Consider the following 20,867-nt stretch of genomic DNA (forward strand, 5'->3'; position numbering starts at 1 on the left):
GCTGAGAGTTGCTGGAGGGGTGGTTGGTAGGGGAAAGGGATAGAACACTATGGATGACGGGCATTAAGGAGAACACTTCATTAATAAATGAACACTGGGTATTATCTTTTTTTTTTTAGTTTTATTTATTTATTCATGAGAGACACAGAGAGGCAGAGACACAGGGGGAAGGAGAAGCAGGCTCCATGCAGGGAGCCCGACGTGGGACTTGATCCCAGGTCTCCAGGATCAGACCCTGGGCCAAAGGTGACACTGAACCGCTGAGCTACCCGGGCTGCCCAACACTGGGTGTTATATGCAACTGATAAATCACTAAACTCTACCTTTGAAACTAATAATATACTATATGTTAATTGATTTTAAATAAAATATAATTAATTAAAACTTAAAAATAATAAACCTATAAAAAAAGAATATGCCTCTGATGCCATATTAGCTATTATGAATCAAAAAGACAGCACAGTTATCCTACTCCAGCATAGTCTTCTTAGATGAAGATTACTGCCAAAGGACCACCTGGGGCTCAAGAACCAAAGTCTGAGTATCACTAAACTGGAAAAACAATGGTCTGTGTTCTCTTGCTAGGAAAAATAGAAAAGATGCTTTTGATAAAATTTGCCTTGAGAGTTGTTAAAATAAAACACAAATGAAGATCAGACTTGAACACTCCCTGAGGAGACAAAAGCAGTCAGGCATATAAGCGACTTTAATTTTAATTTATTTTTTTGGTAAGATAAGCAAGGTTAACTTAACCTGGATCACTTCTTAGTTATGACTCTGAAAATCATAAACTGTTAACTGAAAATTGATATAAAGTAGCCATTAACCAAATCCCTTTAAGAAAATTCTAATATTGGGGATCCCTGGGTGCCTCAGAGGTTTAGCCCCTGACTTCAGCCCCGGGTGTGATCCTGGAGTCCCAGGATCAAGTCCCACATCAGGCTCCCTGCATGGAGCCTGCTTCTCCCTCTGCCTGTGTCTTTGCCTCTCTCTCTCTCTCTCTCTCTCTCTCTCATGAATAAATAAAATCTTTAAAAAAAGAAAAAGGAAATTCTAATATTGTAACCAATCACTGTAAAGAATAAACATTCATTGTCTTCATACTACATAAGCTGCTTTATAACAATATGTCTCTGAACCTCATTCTATGTTTTGACCTGAGTGTTCCCAGTTTACAAATTTTCTAGTATGTGCACAATAAATTTTTACTAAATACTACTTCAGTGATTTGTTGCTTTTACTTGTTTTTAATGAACTTTTGACAACTAATGGTGTCAAAAGTGGAACCTTTAGCCAACAAACCCCTGCCCTGAAGCTGGTGAGCAAATCACCTGCTGGTACCCACAGACCACTGTGCACTCACTGCTTTCTTGCTGACTACCGAGTTCTTGGGTAAGACTCTCTAAGATTTGAGCTCCACTCTGAGTTCTAAGCTCTCCAACTTTATCATGCACATTTGCTTTCTGTCTCTCTTGAAGCTTTTTGGCAAGCTACCCTCCTGTCTGTAAGGGGAAAGCGTGTGATTCCTGGGGTTTTCAGCAATGATAAAATTACCAGGCTCCTATAGATTATTTGTTTCAGATACTCTAAAGGCAGAGATGGGTTCCAACTAGTCTAAATCTTTTTCTCCTCCCTTAAAAACTGCTCCCTCTTGTATGTATACCCACTGTAGAATACTCTTGAGTCTTTCTGAAGAAAAAAACAAAAACAAAAACAAAAAAACAAAACAAAACAAAAAAACAGGACTTTACAAAGGATAATTTTGAATTGCAATGGCCATTCTGGGAAGCCTACCACTTAAAAAAACATGATCCTAAATAAAAATAATAAAAATTTTAAAAATAAATAAAAAAGATGATCTTATTGGGGTATCATTTAAAAAAGAGGATCCCAAATCTCTCAAAAACAATGAAATGCCTTCTTTTGATTGGTTTAAAGGATTTGAGAAGGCAGAATGACTCAAAATAACCTCTCCAAAAGATTCATTGTCATTCACAAGACAATGAAAAACTTATGACTAAAGCCCTGAGTCTAAAGATTTGAATGACCCTCCAAATAACCCCTCTATGCCTATCCTGATTCTAATAATCTATTTGATCTTTTACCCTCCTAGGCTCCTAATGCCCTGGAGAGTAAGATCTTATCAAGAACCAGGGGTCCCCCATCCACCGTAGAATTTAAACCTTGGTTTGAGTCAGTAAAACATCTGCTTCGGCTCAGGTCATGATCTCAGAGTCCTGGAATCAAGCCTATACCCGTCTCCTTCTGCCCCCCACTCGTGCATGCTCTCTCTCTAGTGCTTTCTTTCTCTCTAGTGCATGCTCTCTCCCTCTCAAATAAATAAAATCTTAAAAAAAAAAAAAAAAAAAAAAAAAAAGCTCTTGAAAGTAAACCCTGGTTTGAAGCTGACCTCCAAACCATTATTAACAATTTCCCAGATCCAAAGTAGAATCAAACTAAATTTAAAGAAGAATTTAAGATACTTCTTGGAGAAAAAAAAAAAAAAAGAAAGAAAGATACTTCTTGGAGCTTATGACCTGGGTGCCTCAATTCGTACCAATTCATTCACATGGTGCTAAGTCCAAGAGACACACAAAGGTAGCTCCATGTAGCAGACTGGAAAGATCCTTCTGAGGAATTTGAGGACCATTAAAAAATAAAATAAAATAAAATAAAACTTTGAAGACCCTCCCAAGTATGCCTGAAAAGATAGAATAAAAAGAGAGAGAAAAGTAGGTCAACAGTTCCTTGAAGCTATACCCAGGGTTTTTCCTGTAAGAACTGATTTGAGTCTTAATACAATCTTGTAAAATAGAAAAAGAGTAAGTCAATTGCAGACTTTTGAATTCACTTAGGAAAAATATTTAGACAGCATCCTGGTCTTAGGGATTCTGAAGCTAACATTACCTTGTCTGCTCATTTTCTTAATGGGCTTTGCCCTGAGCTTAATGATTTATTAAAGAAACATAAATTAGAATGGAAGATCTCTCTTTTTTCTGAGCTCCAACATTTTACTGAACATTTTGAAAGAATTTAGGAACAGAAAAGGAGTTACCAAGCAAATAAACCCATGGCCCTATAATTACAACTACTTTACAACTAATTTTGCCCCTGTTGACAAGCACACTTGTGAATATTGTAAACAGAAAGGACATTGATAAAGGGACTGTCCCCTCAAACAACCTAATTATCAAAGAAAAGAGAACACTCAACCTTCAGATACCTAAGATAATAATCAACATTGATGAGGCTCTAAGGTACTGTCCAGTAAGCCACCCCCAGGAATTCCTATTAATCATCAGGGTGAAGTGAAATCTGAAATAAATGGAGAAAAGTGTACCATGCTAGTAGACTCTTTCCACTTTAAACTCCACCATGATACATCAAGAACTTCCTCAAAGCAATAAAAATATTTTGGTGGTGGCTGTGTCCAATCAAGTTCAAATCAAGTTCCTTTATCAGAGCCCACAACCTTGGCCCCTTCTAGGATCATGCCTTTTTCTTATGTGACAGGGTTCCTCTGGGAAGAGATCCACTTTCTAAATTAAGAGAGCAAATATATTTTGTCTCAGGAGAAATAATCTTGGAATTTCCAGACTCAATAGACCCCAAAATGTTATGTATTCTATAAGTCCAAAGTAATTGTCCTGAAGAAGTTAACAAACTCCATGATGAGGCAAGTACTGCAGACCTCTCTGAAGCCCTTGGCATCCTATGGGCCTCTTCTTCCACCGATCTGGGAAAAATTAAGAGTGTTTTCCCTATTAAAATTCAGGTTGATCCTTCGGAAATTCTTCCAAAATTGCCCCCAGTATCCCTTAAGACCCTAAGCTATATAACAGCTTACCCCCTTAACAGATGATTTAATAAATCAAGAACTAATAAAAAAATAAAAATTAAAAAAATAAAGGACTAATTATTTCCTGCACCAGATCTTTCCAACACTCCTATCCTACCCATAAAATATCCCCAGGACTAAGGATGAAGATTTGTATAAGATCTTAGAGCTATAAATAAAACTGTTATTCCAAGGCCTCCTGTAGTTCAACCAATGCTGAATGGTTTACGACTGCAGACCTATATTCTGCCTTCTTTACCATCCCAGTAGATAAAGAAAGTCAATATTTGGAAAAATCAACAACTGTCTAAGAAACAGTTATGCCTCAAGGAATCACTGAGGCCCCTTCATATTTCTCACAAGTTCTACATCAGGATTTAAGTACACTACAATTTCTAAGAAATTCTACCTGGACTCAGTATGTAGATGATTTACTTCTTTGCTCTTTATCCAGAGAGAACTGAAACTGACTCAGAATATCTAGTGTACCAGCTAGCTTACACGGGCCATATGGCCTCTTGAGATAAACATCAGTTTTCCACAAGAAAAAGTATGACCAAGTACCTTAGTCATGACTTATCAGGAAAAGGAATCCTTCTGTTTCAGAAAGAGTAAGTACCATTCAAAATCACTGAGAACTATGACTAGCAGACGACTCAGAGGCCTCCTTGGACTTGCAGAATATTGCCAATCCTGGGTCCCTAAGTTTTCCTTATTGGCCTCTCCACTCTATAAATTAAAAGTAATACTCAGGAACAGCCTCCTTAGGAAATACAATATGAGGAAGACTTTACTGAAATCAAACAAGCCTTACAAGCCTGCACTGGGTTTCCTAATCATACCAAATCTTCTACATTGTTCACGAATGTTGACACTAGAGTCCTCACACAAGAACGTAGAAGAAAAAATAGACCTGTAACTTATTATAGTTTACAACTGGACCCAGCAGCCAGGGCATCTCCAAATCATTCCCAGGCAGTTGCTGCAGCTGGTAAAATTGTAGAATCCTCTTCAGAACTTGCTCAAAGAAGTATTTTAAATCTGTAAATTCCTCATGATATACAAAATTTAACTGAGCAAACTCAGCATTTCTTAGCTAAGTAGAATAACATCTTATAAGATTCTATTCCTGTCTCCTTCACATCTGTGCCTTCTTCACTGCAACTCCTTAAATCCTGCTCCCCTTCTACCCTTGCCCAATAAACAAGAAACTCATAATTGCATTGAACTGACATTTGATCTGACTTCTAGATCAAATTTGTAAGAAATTCCATTACCTAATGCAGTGTTAGTATTCCTTGTTGATGGCTCTTAGGCCAAAAAATTCCGAAGGGAAATATCAAGCTGGATATACTGCAACTACTCAATATGAATTACCAGAAAGAATAGTCCTTCCTCAGTTAAACTCAGCCCAACCTACAGAATTACTTGTCCTCACCTGAGCATGTGAATTAGCAAAAAGAAAAACTGCAAATATTTACGAGGACAGCAGGTATGCTTATGGAATGGTCCATGACTTTAGCATGCTCTGAAAACAGAGGATTTTTAACATCAAATGATACTCCTAGAGGGTGCCTGGGTGTCTCAGTCAGTTAAGTGTCTGCCTTTGGCTTAGATCATGATCCTAGGGTGCTGGGATGGAGCCCTGTGTCTGCTCCCTGCTCATTGGGGAGCCTGCCCTGCCTCCCGCTTGTGCTCTCTCTCTCTCAAATAAAGTCTTTAAAAAAAATGACACAGCTATCAAAAATGGACGTCAGCCGGCTGATTTCCTCTTTGCACTATTACTACCTTCACAAATTGCTATTATCAAAACTGAGGCTCGTAGCCACCAATCACACTCCGAATTATCAGGGAAGCAGGATATATTCAGGGTCCTAAATGAGAAAAACATGCAACCAAGAATACTTTATCCAACAAGGCTCTCATTCAGAATGGAAGGAGAGATAAAGAGCTTCCAAGACAGGCAGGAACTGAAAGAATATGTGACCTCCAAACCAGCTCTGCAAGAAATTTTAAGGGAGACTCCCAAAATTCCCCTTTAAGAAGAAGTCCAATGGAACAATCCACAAAAACAGGGAATGAATAGATATAATGATGACACTAAACTCATATCTTTCAATAGTAACTCTGAACGTGAATGGGCTTAATGACCCCATCAAAAGGCACAGGGTGTCAGACTGGATAAAAAAGCAGGACCCATCTATTTGCTGTCTACAAGAGACTCATTAGACAGAAGGACACCTACAGCCTGAAAATAAAAGGTTGGAGAACCATTTGCCATTCAAATGGTCCTCAAAAGAAAGCAGGGGTAGCCAACCTTGTATCAGATAAACTAAAGTTTACCCCGAAGACTGTAGTGAAAGATGAAGAGGGACACTATATCATACTTAAAGGACCTATCCAACAAGAGGACTTAACAATCATCAATATATATGCCCCGAATGTGGAAGCTGCCAAATATATCAATTAATAACCAAAATTAAGACATACTTAGATAATAATACACTTATACTTGGTGACTTCAATCTAGCACTTTCTACACTCTATAGGTCTTCTAAACACAACATTTCCAAAGAAACGAGAGCTTTAAATGATACACTGGACCAGATGGATTTCACAGATATCTACAGAACTTTACATCCAAACTCAACTGAATACACATTATTCTCAAGAGGACATGGAACTTTCTCCAGAATAGACCACACACCGCGTCACAAATCGGGTCTTAACCGATACCAAAGGATTGGGATCGTCCCCGGCATATTCTCAGACCATAATGCCTTGAAATTAGAACTAAATCACAACAAGAAGTTTGGAAGGACTTCCAACACGTGGAGGTTAAGGACCATCTTGCTAAAAGATGAAAGGGTCAACCAGGAAATTAAGGAAGAATTAAAAAGATTCACGGAAACTAAAGAGAATGAAGATACAACCGTTCAAAATCTTTGGGATACAGCAAAAGCAGTCCTCAGGGGGAAATACATCGCAATACAAGCATCCATCCAAAAACTGGAAAGAACTCAAATACAAAAGCTAACCTTACACCTAAAGGAGCTAGAGAAAAAACAGCAAATAGATCCTACAACCAGCAGAAGAAGAGAGTTAATAAAGATTTGAGCAGAACTCAATGAAATTGAGACCAGAAGAACTGTGGAACAGATCAACAAAACCAGGAGTTGGTTCTTTGAAAGAATTAATAAGATAGATAAACCATTAGCCAGCCTTATTAAAAAGAAGAGGGAGAAGACTCAAATTAATAAAATCATGAATGAGAAAGGAGAGATCACTACCAACACCAAGGAAATACAAACGATTTTAAAAACATATTGTGAACAGCTATACGCCAATAAATTAGGCAACCTAGAAGAAATGGACGCATTTCTGGAAAGCCACAAACTACCAAAACTGTAACTGGAAGAAACAGAAAACCTGAACAGGCCAATAACCAGGGAGGAAATTGAAGCAGTCATCAAAAACCTCCCAAGACACAAAAGTCCAGGGCCAGATGGCTTCCCTGGGGAATTCTATAAAATGTTTGAAGAAGAAACCATACCTATTCTACTAAAGCTGTTTGGAAAGATAGAAAGAGATGGATGACTTCCAAATTCGTTCTATGAGGCCAGCATCACCTTAATTCCAAAACCAGACAAAGACCCCACCAAAAAAAAAGGAGAATTACAGACCAATATCCCTGATGAACGCAGGTGCAAAAATTCTCAACAAGATACTAGCCAATAGGATACAACAGTACATTAAGAAGATTATTCACCATGACCAAGTGGGATTTATTCCCGGGACACAAGGCTCATGTAACACTCGTAAAACAATCAATGTGATTCATCATATCAGCAAGAGAAAAAAGAAGAACCATAGGATCCTCTCAATAGATGAAGAGAAAGCATTTGACAAAATACAGCATCCATTCCTGATCAAAACTCTTCAGAGTGTAGGGATACAGGGAACATTCCTCAACATCTTGAAAGCCATTTACGAAAAGCCCACAGCAAATATAATTCTCAATGGGGAAGCACTGGGAGCCTTTCCCCTAAGATCAGGAACAAAACAAGGATGTCCACTCTCACCACTGCTATTCAACATAGTACTAGAAGTCCTAGCCTCAGCAATCAGACAACAAAAAGACATTAAAGGCATTTAAATTGGCAAAGAAGAAGTCAAACTCTCCCTCTTCGCCGATGACAGGATACTCTACATAGAAAACCCAAAAGACTCCACCCCAAGATTGCTAGAACTCATACAGCAATTTGGCAGTGTGGCAGGATACAAAATCAATGCCCAGAAGTCAGTGGCATTTCTATACACTAACAATGAGACTGAAGAAAGAGAAATTAAGGAGTCAATCCCATTTACAATTGCACCCAAAAGCATAAGATACCTAGGAATAAACCTAACTAAAGAGGTAAAGGATCTATACCCTAAAAACTATAGAACACTTCTGAAAGAAATTGAGGAAGACACAAAGAGATGGAAAAATATGCCATGCTCATGGATTGGCAGAATTAATACTGTGAAAATGTCAATGTTACCCAGGGCAATTTACACGTTTAATGCAATCCCAATAAAAATACCATGGACTTTCTTCAGAGAGTTAGAACAAATTATTTTAAGATTTGTGTGGAATCAGAAAGGACCCCGAATAGCCAGGGGAATTTTAAAAAAGAAAACCATAGCTGGGGGCATCACAATGCCAGATTTCAGGTTGTACTACAAAGCTGTGGTCATCAAGACAGCGTGGTACTGGCACAAAAACAGACACATAGATCAATGGAACAGAATAGAGAATCCAGAAGTGGACCCTCAAATTTATGGTCAACTAATATTCGATAAAGGAGGAAAGACTATCCACTGGAAGAAAGACAGTCTCTTCAATAAATGGTGCTGGGAACATTGGACATCCACATGCAGAAGAATGAAACTAGACCACTCTCTTTCACCATACACAAAGATAATCTCAAAATGGATGAAAGATCTAAATGTGAGACACGATCCCATCAAAATCCTAGAGGAGAACACAGGCAACACCCTTTTTGAACTTGGCCACAGTAACTTCTTGCAAGATACATCCAGGAAGGCAAGAGAAACAAAAGCAAAAATCTTGACTTCATCAAGATAAGAAGCTTTTGCACAGCAAAGGATACAGTCAACAAAACTAAAAGACAACCTACAGAATGGGAGAAGATATTTGCAAATGACGTATCAGATAAAGGGCTAGTTTCCAAGATCTATAAAGAACTTCTTAAACTCAACAGCAAAGAAACAAACAATCCAATCATGAAATGGGCAAAAGACATAAACAGAAATCTCACAGAGGAAGACAGACATGGCCAACATGCACATGAGAAAATGCTCTGCATCACTTGCCATCAGGGAAATACAAATCAAAACCACAATGAGATACCACCTCACACCAGTGAGAATGTAGTTCTTAAAAGTACATATTAATTTATTATAACTAGCAACTTCCCATTCTAAATACTTTTTACTTGGATAGTTGAACCCACAGAAGGGAGGATATGGAATTGGCATTATCTACTCCAAATAAATTCTGTCCAGTAGAGAGAGGAATGATTTCCCTCATGCCCCTGTAAAATAAAGCCAGTTTTGCATCAATTTGTAAATTCATTTCAGCATTCTTGATTCTATATATGTGTGGTACTTAAATTCTTCTTAACCACTTTTAGCATCTTATAGGTTTTTCCAATTAATTAATGAGTTAACATCTTATACATGTGCTTTTTATATTTGTGTGAAAATCATGATTTGCTTAATTTTTAATCCTTTAATGATGAATTTCATACAGTATGTAGTAGATACTATGGAAAGTGAAAATTTTAATGCAAAAGCTCAAGGAAGGGAAACATCCTTTTCTACTCTCACATATACTTATGTATGTATATATGTGTGTGTGTGTGTATTTTTTTTTTTAAGGAAGGCCAGATAAAACATGCTTTTTTAAGACTCTGAGAACAAGCCATTGTTAAAGTTGGTCATTCTTGAAAGACCCATAACTGACAAAAAAAATTATTTGAATGATATTGACTGCCTTTTCCCCCTGATGCATAGTGTAAAATACAGCACTATCTAAAAAAAAAACAAAAGGTTCATCATTTCAGAAATACTTAGAATCTTTTGTCTGAACTACTTTCGTTAATTACAGTCACCAATAAAATAGATGGTACATTTTTACAATGAATTAAAAGTCTACATCTGACAAATGCTTTTACTAATCCAAAAGATTTTGCCAGTCAACACCTGTACAATCGTTAAGAATATTAACTACATCTGTTATTTTCAAAATAGTTGTCTTCTATTGATATGTGTCACATTAAAAGGACAAAATGATTAAATAAAAATTAACTTGATTCAAATATATACATACTGCTTAAAAACACAAAACCAGAAATCAATACCCAAGCTAAACATTAAGTCAATAACATGTTTTGAACTCATTCATACATTAGGAAAAGGTGTATTAGTGCTCAGATCTTCTGGCTTTCTAAGATCCAAATTAAAAATATCTCTAATACTACCAGTCTCTATGGAATTATGGATTTCACAAAACAGCTTTATTCCTCACACAGGATCAAACTAATCCCGACACTCTAAGAAAGAGTAAAACCAACTTGTACCAAAAATTTTTATACTCAGCATTCATTCAGATCCTTCCAAACTACTCTCTTGGCTTATAGCATGCCTGAAAAATATTGCTCTAGCAAGTAATTATTCTGTCCAAAAATGAACAGGGCAATTTAGGTTGGAAATAATTTGCTGTCCATGTCATTCATAAATCCACACTACTATATTATAATTCTCAAAATTAATGCATAATGCATGCAGTGTATCATCCATTAAATATTTTAAAAGATAAGTTTTCATCTAGTTGAAATTAGTTAAGTAATATTAACGAATTTAAAAGCATGAAAAATTAACTCTTTCTTCCCCTCACTTCTACTCCCTCCAAACCAACAGGTACCTTTCATTTGATAATGCATATCAAGTGGGGGGGAAAATGAGAATGTGGACAAACAAAACAAGTGAAAGAGTTATAGAAGGCTAATCCCAAAAGGACATGTTGCCTCTTCCAAGTTGCAACTAAAGTTAAAGGACTATAGTGAGAAGTCTTGACCATTTTTAGGAGTTCAAAATAGATATGTACTGTCCTCCCATTTTGGGGAATGTAACTCATTCCAAAATTTTATTTTCTGACTAGTCTGAAGGTTCTTTTATTGCTACCAATTGGCACATTTTTAGAGGACTCTATTAAAGCTTTGTAAAAGTATCTTTCAAGTACCAAGTAAAAAAAAAAAACAACTGACTCACTTAAAAGCTTTTTCTCTCTACCCCCAATTCAATAACCTATATAAACCTGACAACCAAGAAAAATAAAACAGGTAAATGATTAAATACAGGCATTTCTTCTCCAGAAGTGGGAAGAGTAATATAGCAGGTAGTTAATTCTATAACAACTTCCTATCTTGTTTCAGATCATCAGAGAATTTGGATGAATCTCTCATGATATATAAATTTTCCCTTAGAAGTATCCCTGCCAGCATTAAGAAAGCTAGCTAAACAAACTCAACTGAAATTGGAAATGACAGTCAAACATACTATTTAATCCTTATAAAAATGCTACCCGGAGACTCAAACAAATCTATAAATGGTAGAATTTTCCAAAGTCTGATAGTTTTTCTTCTTTGTTTCTTTTGTTTCTTCCTTTGGGATGGAAGCACCATTATGCCTTCTCTTATACAAAAAAATAAAAAGAATGCCAAGTCCAAAGCTTCCAGGTCCTATTTCTAAAAGACAGTCATTTGTTTCCTTCTCTAAAGAAAAGAGGTGTTTATTGCTGTGATGTCTCCTCCATGCTATTCCACACCTCCATTCTCAAACATTAAATGAAGGTAATCTACCTCTACCCCCATGAACAAGGAAAAGAAAGCCTGTTCTAACAAGTATAATCTTCTATATTCCAGCTTCCAAACTTTTTTTTTTGGGGGGGGGGGCTTCCAAACCTTTTATAGGTGTATGTGTGGGGTATTTTGTGTTTTAAAACATGTTCGTACATTCTTCGATCCTACTCCCATCAAATGTAGAGTCTAATTCTCCTGCCCATGAAAAGAATGAAATAGAAGGGACACTGAATAACCTCACAAGTTAGGTCATAGGGCAGCCCGGGTGGCTCAGCGGTTTAGTGCCGCCTTCAGCCCAGGGCCTGATCCTGGATACTGATGATAGATAGAATCCCACATCGGGCTCCCTGCATGGAGCCTGCTTCTCCCTCTGCCTGTGTCTCTGCGCGCCTCTCTCTCTCTCTCTCTCTGTCTCTCATGAATAAATAAGTAAAATCTTAAAAAAAAAAAAAAAATTGGGGCAGCCCCCGTGGTGCAGCGGTTTAGCGCCGCCTGCAGCCCGGGGTGTGATCCTGGAGACCCGGGATCGAGTCCCATGTCAGGTTCCCTGCATGGAGCCTGCTTCTCCCTCTACCTGTGTCTCTGCCTCTCTCTCTGTGTCTCTCATGAATAAATAAATGAAATCTTAAAAAAAAAAAAAAAAAAAGTTAGGTCATAAAAGATGATAAAACTTCTTCCTGGTACTCTCTGAGGACAACTTTGGACTCCAGAATCACCATGTAAGATATCCAGGTACCCTAAAACCCTCATGCTGGAGTAAAGGATGAGGAGTCAGAGGATTATAGAGCCATCCAAGAAATTGGTGGAATCTTCCTAGCTCAGCCACCTGATATGTGAATGAGGAATACTTGGAGATGACTCCAGGCCCAACTGCCATCTGCCTCCAACTGTGTAAGAGAGGAAGCTTTTTGCTTTTTAAATGATTCCAGCCCCAGCTATCATCTAATTGCATCCACATGAGAAACCCTGAGAAGAAACTGCCTAGCCAAGTTCAAACATCAGAATCATAAAAGATTAAAAAAAAAAAAAAAAAAAAAAAAAAGGACTGTTATTTTATCCCACTAAGTTTAGTATGGTATATTATGCAGCAATAGAAAACCAAAACAGATTTTGGTTATAGGGTTGCTTCCAAAAAATGTAAACATTTGGCTTCTGGATCAGGTGGCAGGAAAAAGCCAGAAAAGGCTAAAAGTGTTAGTGAGAGCCTGAAGGATCTTAGTGTCACTGTTAGGAAAAGCCTCAAGGAAGCTATCAATAAACACTTAAAACAGGGTCAGGGGGTGGGGGGCCCTTGGGTGGCTCAGTGGTTGAGTGTGTGTCTGCCTTTGGCTCAGGTCACGATCCTGGGGTCCTGGGATGGAGCCTGCTTTTCCCTCTGCCTATGTCTCTGCCTCTCTGTGTGTCTCTCACAAATGAATAAATAAAGTCTTTAAAAACAAAGACAAATGGGATTGGCAAACCATAAACTACCTGCAAAATTCAATTGCTGCTTTGGTATAAATAAAGTTTTACTGAAACACAGCCACACCCATTTATTTATATATTGTTTGTTTTTGCCTCCTCACTACAACAGCAAAGCTAACTAGATGTGCCACTGACCCCATGGTCCCCAAAGCCAAAAATATGTATTGTCTGGCCCCTGACAGAATAAAGTTGCCCATCCTTAGCTTAAAAGAAAGTGAGAGGGCAGCCCAGTTGACTCAGCGGTTTAGCGCCGCCTTTGGCCGGGGCCTGATCCTGGAAACCTGGGATCAAGTCTCATGTTGAGCTCCCTGCATGGAGCCTGCTTCTCCCTCTGCCTGTCTCTGCCTCTCTCATGAATGAATAAATAAAATCAAGAAAGGAAAGAAAGGAAAGAAAGGAAAGAAAGGAAAGAAAGGAAGAAAGAAAGAAAGAAAAAGAAAGAAAGAAAGAAAGAAAGAAAGAAAGAAAGAAAGAAAGAAAGAAAGAAAGAGGAAAGAAAAGAAAAGAAAGAAAAGAAAAGAAAAGAAAAGAAAGGAAAGGAAAAGAAAAGAAAAGAAAAGAAAAGAAAAGAAAAGAAAAGAAAAGAAAAGAAAAGAAAAGAAGAGAAAGTGAGAAAAGCAAGCGGCACCATTGCTCAGCAGTCGAGTGTCTGCCTTTGAATCAGGTCATGATTCTGCAGTCCTAGGTCGGAGTCCCACATCAGGCTCCCTGCAGGGAGCCTGCTTCTCCCTCTGCCTATGTCTCTGCCTCTCTCTCTCTGTGTCTCTCATGAATAAATAAATAAAATCTTTTTTTAAAAAAAAGTGAGAAAAGTATCACTGGAAGTGGAAAAAAAGGAAAATCCTATTAGATAAGTGGAAAGTTTAGCAAAACTGTCACCTGAAATCATGTTGAAAAGAGAAAATATAATCAATGAACTTATGAATATGGGTAAGATTTCCAGGCAGCATATCAGAAGTACCAACTATTTTTTTTTGCTAAGTATCATAAAGTACAGGTAGAGAGAGATGAGAAAAAGAAGAAATCACATATTTTCAAAAAGAATATAGAGGAAATATAAAGGAGTCAGAACTTGCTAGGTCCAAAAATAAACTATTCCTTACTTCCAAATAGCAAACATTTCTCAAATTAAGAAATGCCCTCCTGGGGCAGCCTGGGTGGCTCAGTGGTTTAGTGCTACCTTCAGCCCAGGGTGTGATCCTAGAGACCCGGGATCGAGTCCCACGTCAGGCTCCCTGCGTGGAGCCTGCTTCTCCCTCTGCCTGTGTCTCTGCCTCTCTCTCTCTCTCTCATGAATAAATAAATAAAATCTTTTTTTATAAAAAGAAATGCCCTCCGGAGAAAGACCAAATCCAAGACAGTGTCAGGGACACATGGCCTAAGATTAAACTTTTATTCAGACCAAGGATAGGCAAACTCTATAAAGGCAAAAATAAATATTTTAGGCTTTGAGGGCCATATACAGTCTCTGTTGAACATTCTTTTTTTTTTTTTTTTTTAACAACCCTTTAAAAATGTAAAAACACATCTTAACTCACTGGTAATAGGTGACCAACCCTAGTGTAGGTAGGTCAAATATCCAAAGAGATTCAATATAAGGTGGTGCCTCATAATTCCTTTCAAACAAAAAGCTGTCTAAGAATCTTAAAGGTGGGAGATCCCTGGGAGGCTCAGCAGTTTGGCGCCTTCAGCCCAGGGCGTGATCCTGGAGTCCCGGGATCGAGTCCCATGTCGGGCTCCCTGCCTGGAGGCTGCTTCTCTCTCTGCCTGTCTCTCTGTCTCTCTGTCTCTCTCTCTTTGTATTTTGTGAATAAATAAAATCTTTAAAAAAAAATCTTAAAGGTGTTTTCCCACAAAAACTTTAAATGGAGCTGAGAGGGTTTAGGACATTCGACCCCAAAATAAGGTACTGTGGCATATTGAGTATTTTAAGCTGAAGAAGCTTGAGAAAATGGCAGAAGCAGGAAAGTCACTCGGGCCTTTCCACTGCTCTTCTCCCCTGAAATAGGTCATATGAGAGGTGCCCTCCCTGTACCTGCAAGAAGGGAGCATTTTATATATATATATATATATATATATATATATATATATATATATATATATAATTTATTTATTCACGAGAGACACACAGAGAGAGAGGCACAGACACAGGCAGAGGGAGAAGCAGGCTCCATGCAGGGAGCCCGATGTGGGACTCGATCCCGGGTCTCCAGGATCACACCCTGGGCAGAAGGCGGCGCTAAACCGCTGAGCCACCTGGGCTGCCTGCCCAGAAGGGAGCATTCTTAATCTCCAAAGGCAAAGGGACATAGAGAAGAATCCTAACAGAGCTTGCTAAATTTCCCCCAGCTTACTACACTTTCCTCATTCTCTTTGTCTTACTACATTTCTCCACAACTGCCCACTCTTCATTAAGCCTAGCATAAAAACACTCAGGTTTAAACATTTCTTCATGTTAAAAATAGAACTACCTTACCATCCAGCAATTACACCACTAGGTATTTACCCAAAAAACACAAAAATACTAATTCAAAAAGATACATGCACCCCAATCAATGTTTATAGCAACATTATCTACAACAGCCAAACTATGGAGACAGCCCAAGTGTCCATCAATAGATGAATGGATAAAGAAGCTGTACATACATACACACAATGGAATATTAGCCATAAGAAAGAATGAAATCTTGCCATTTGCAACAATGTGGATAGAGCTACAGAGCATTAAGCTAAGTGAACTAAGTCAGAGAAAGACAAATACCATATGACTTCACTCATATGTGGAATGTAAGCAACAAAACAAATGAGCATAGGGGAAAAAAATAGGCAAACCAAGAAATAGACTCTTAACAAATGGATGGTTACCAGAAGGGAGCTGGATGGGGGGATGGGTGAAATAGGTGATGGAGATTAAGGAGTGCACTTGCTGTGAGCACCAGGTGATGTATGGAAGGGGTGAATCACCAAATTGTACATCTGAAACTAATATTACACCATATGTTAACTGGAATTAAAATTAAAACTTAAAAAATAAACATTTCTTCAGGTCTTCATTTACTAATAAAGGCTTCACTGTCACATAAAATTTATATTAAATAAACGTGTATGCTTTTCTCCTTTTAATCTTTGCCAGTTTAATTTTCAGACCCATTCAGCGATCTTAAGAGGGAGGGTCAAGGAAAACTTTTTCCTCTTCTGCGAGGCTAAGGTGGAGAAAGGCTTATATCATTGTGTAAGCGCGGCTTTTGTCTAACAGAGTGAACCTCTCAAATAGATTCACAGAGAATTCTGTGTTGAGAAATATTGTCATCTTGTACTAAAAAAGACAATACAAAATGAAAAGAGGTTTTTGGGACACACACCCCCTTCATGCTCAAATCCTATGGTTTAGGAAATTACTCATCTGCAGACAAAGAATACATTTTATGGAAAAGGAACAATAATTGAGAGGGCAAAACCAAGAGCTATGAAGGATGGTTCCTAGGCAATACAGCTGAGCCCTAATCAAAGAAGTCATAATACAGGCCTGGCTGGATTTCAGATTTGCTGTGGACCAGCAACTATTGTGTTCCTTATATTTTTCTTTATTTTTGAAGAGCAGTGCCCATAATGGTTATCTTATGCCTGTCCACCATTGCATACCGGGTGGGAGAGATAACATAGCTCTTTGGCTTACAAGTCTTCAAAGTGAAAGCAATGGTACCCGGGGAGCTATACACAAGGAGCTATATCCAAATAGCCTACCTGCACCTGGATCTGATTTAGGTGATAAGATCCTAGACCTCAAGCCTGAACCTGATGCTGTATTATTAGGTAAGACCCCTCCTAGTGCTCACTTTGGCAGCACATACACTAAACCTGGAATAATACAGAGCAGATTAGCAGGGCTCCTGCACAAGGATGACATACACATTCATGAAGTGTTCATATTTACACAAAACAAAACAAAAAAACTCTCTGAGAAGGGGTAAGTGGGGTGTGTTTTGCACTTGGGAGGAATGTAAATAATTTGTGGCCAGAACAACTGAAGTGGCTTTGAAATATGTCTGCATATTCTTGACACTCTTCCCAAAAAGAGGTGGAGTCTAATTCCCTTTCCTTTGAATATGGGTTGGCCTTAATGACTCACTTCTAATGAATAAAATGCAGTAGAAATGACACTGATTCTGAATTTAGGTCATAAAAGACAATACACCTCCCTTCTGGCTCTCTTATTCAGATCAAGTGCTTTTGGAACCCTAAGCCTCCATGTAAGAAGTCTGGCTACTATGAAGCTCCTATGCTGGGACTACAAAGAAATAGAGATAGTGATGTTCAAAGAGTTATTCAGCTCCTAGTTATTTGAACTTCACTGCTCAAGTGCCAGACATCTGAGTCTAGAAGGAAGCCTTTGAGAAAACACAAGGCCCATCAGACTACAAGTGTGTGAAAGAACTTATGCAAAAATCACTTCGATAAGCCTAGTCAATACGTAGAACCTTGAGAGTTTTACACCAAGTTGGAAATGGTTTTGTTCTTTGGCAACAGATAACTGCAACAGCATGCCTGGAGACCCCAGCCTGAAATGCTGAAAGGTCAAACTTAGCCTGCCTTGCTATATATACCAACCAAATGACATCAAACAACATCTTCAGCTCATCCAGCTCCTCCTCCTTTCCAGCATCCACTGAACTATTGGATTTGATCATGGTACAAGCTATTTTATGACTAACACATACACAATTAAAATGTGACAATTATGTTTCAAATTGCATGCCAATCTAGCTTTAAGTGTTATTTGAAATTACTTAAATTTACACACACGGTCCATGTTTCTTACTAGCATACTATTTCAGCTATTTTACAAGTATTTTTGAAATGATTGAGACTTGTAGTCATACTACCTTCTCTAAACATAACACTAACTTGTAGTGTCTTAAAATGTGGTTATACCTGCAACAGAACTAGAATAATCATCACCAGTATGTAATAACCACTATTTCTAAGGTCTCTTTGGCTTTTTTAAAGTATGTATGTATGTATATATGTATGGAGCACAAGCATGGGGAAAGCAGAGGAAGGAGAGAGAATCTCAAGCAGACTCTGCGGTGAGCACAGAGTCTGACACAGGGCTCGATCTCATGACCCTGAGATTGTGACCTGATCCGAAATCAAGAGTCAGGGATGCGTGGATGCCTTAGCGGTTGAGCGTCTGCCTTTGACTCAGGGCGTGATCCTGGGGTCCGGGATCAAGTTCCACATCAGGCTTCGCACAAAGAGCATGCTTCTCCCTCTGCCTACATCTCTGCCTCTCTCTCTGTCCCTCATGAATAAATAAATAAAATCTTAAAAAAAAAAAAATCAAGAGTCAGACACTCAACCGATTGAGCCACTCAGATGCCCCAGGTCTTTTCATTTTTAAATGCTATGATCTAGGGGATCCCTGGGTGGCTCAGCGGTTTAGCGCCTGCCTTTGGCCCAGGGCACGATCCTGGAGTCCCAGGATCGAGTCCCATGTCGGGCTCCCGACATGGAGCCTGCTTCTCCCTCCTCCTGTGTCTCTGCCTCTCTCTCTCTCTATGTCTATCATAAATAAATCTTAAAATAAAATAAAATAAAATAAAATAAATAAATAAATAAATAAATAAATAAATGCTATGATCTAAATTCAGAGAAAATAAATCACCTACATTTGAAAATACTTAAATTCAATGTGGTTTAGATCACTGGCAGGGAATTTAATGTTCACAGATTATAAACATGGTTAAGCTCATCTTCAACAGAGAAACTAAAAGAACTGATGAGCCAAGAACTAATTGGTCCCAGCAGAATGGAAGAAAATACTCTGCAACAGGAAGAGCAAGGAGGCCTGAGGTGAAGGTAGCTTACTCTGAAAACTCTCCATTGTAAAAGCATTCCCAACCAGACATTTTAAGGAAAAAAGCCTTAATCATCTATGCCACCAAATAACTTAAAACATCCTAAATTATTTAGCAGCAGTTTAATTAACCTTTTTCACTCTTTCCTAGACTGTCAAATGTTTGATTTTTTTTAGCAAGCAATCACTGGAAAGAGAAAAATCAAATATAATAATCAGTTTGAGAAGAAATTTTAAAGAATAAAAATGTGTTCTGCTTTAGATGTGATTCTTTTACTGAGTATTACATATACCCAAAGTTTGGGTAACTAAAAGGAAAGAGAAAGTCAGTGTGCAAAAGTCTCTTTAACCCACAATATGGCTGATTTTAAATATCAGCCTGGGTTCTGGGTTCTAATAGCATAGCCATTTAAAAGAAAAAGGTTCTTTCTTACTCACAGGGCAAAAGTTTAGGCCCTTTACAAATCTTGAAATAAATAAAGGTCACTTCCCACAGAGAATCCATAACTACTTCACTCTTCCTTCCTCATGTAAGTCTCAGTCTTTCAATAAAACTGACTTTGAGTGTCAGAAAAACACTAAACTTACTGAACTTAGTCACACTGAAGAATGAATATAGAAGAGCCCCCAACCTTCTCATGAGACTAAAGACTGTAAACAGAGTAGAAAACATTCTGGATTCCCCTCCAAAAAAAAAAAAAAATTCCTTTTAAGCTTTACATAAAAAAAAATGTGCCTTTCTACTTACCACCATTATCTCCCAGTACCTAGTACAGTGATAAACACAATAGTGACTATCAAAATTGTACATAAATGAATCAATATTTTGCCTTTATCTCCCATATAAGAAATTTGCATTCTAGTTCCATTCTACCAGTAACGAGCTACACAACCCTGGGGAAAGTACTTGCTCTCTCAAGCTTTACATTCCAATATACAACATAAAATGAGATGAGGTAGAGTCTGTGGAGGAGGATTAGACACTAAGTCTCATGAGGGCAACAACTCTTATTCAATACCTCTGCAACCCAGTCTAATAAAGTGGCTATGGTGCATTCAAATGTATACTGAATGAAGTTTCTTCCAGCCCTGATTTCATAATTCTTTATTATTTGCTTAAATTATATTTGTTTTCTAAGCAGACAGTATACAGTCGAACATAGTCTATACTTAGCTCAACTAAACAGTAAAGGCCTTTTAAAACTAGAATACTTCTTTTTTTTATTCATAGAGACACAGAGAGAGAGAGAGGCAGAGACAGACAGGCACAGGGAGAAGTAGGCTCCATGCAGGGAGCCCAACGTGGGACTCAATCTCGGGTCTCCAGGATCACACTCCGGGCTGTAGGCGGTGCTAAACCGCTGTGCCACCAGGGCTGCCCAAAACTAGAATACTTCTTATGGGACTGCTGGGTGGCTCAGTGGTTGAGCATCTGCCTTTGGCTCAGGGTGTGATCCCAGGTCCCGGGATCGAGTCCCACATCAGGCTCCCTGCGAGGAGTCTGCTTCTCCCTCTGCCTTGTGTCTCTGCCTCTCTATGTCTCACATGAATAAATAAAAAATCTTAAATAAAACTAGAATATTTCTAAAATCTTCTCCACCCCTCCACATGGGTGATTTGCATGACTAACATTATTTATTCCTTAGATTTAGTTTTGTTTTGTTTTTGTTTTTTTTTAGATTTAGTTTTTAAAAGGTAAGATTTGGGGGGTACCTGGGTGGCTCAGTCAGTTAAGCATCCAATTCTTGATTTCATTTCAGGTCATAATCTCAGGGCTGTG

The 20,867-nt window shown here is 38.2% G+C and overlaps 1 protein-coding gene and 1 non-coding gene across 2 annotated transcripts in view; one reads left to right on the forward strand and one right to left on the reverse strand.

Annotated features, from left to right (window-relative positions):
- The window catches only part of DNAJC22 (DnaJ heat shock protein family (Hsp40) member C22), a 90,836-nt gene that overhangs the window by 16,764 nt on the left and 53,205 nt on the right, over positions 1–20,867 (reverse strand). The window lies entirely within an intron of this gene.
- Positions 17,059–17,165, forward strand: LOC144297773 (U6 spliceosomal RNA). The gene has a single exon (XR_013364640.1). It is a non-coding gene; the product is annotated as a U6 spliceosomal RNA (small nuclear RNA).

The sequence above is a fragment of the Canis aureus genome, chromosome 25 (genome assembly GCF_053574225.1).
Source record: "Canis aureus isolate CA01 chromosome 25, VMU_Caureus_v.1.0, whole genome shotgun sequence".
In the NCBI taxonomy this organism is placed as follows: Eukaryota; Metazoa; Chordata; class Mammalia; order Carnivora; family Canidae; genus Canis; species Canis aureus.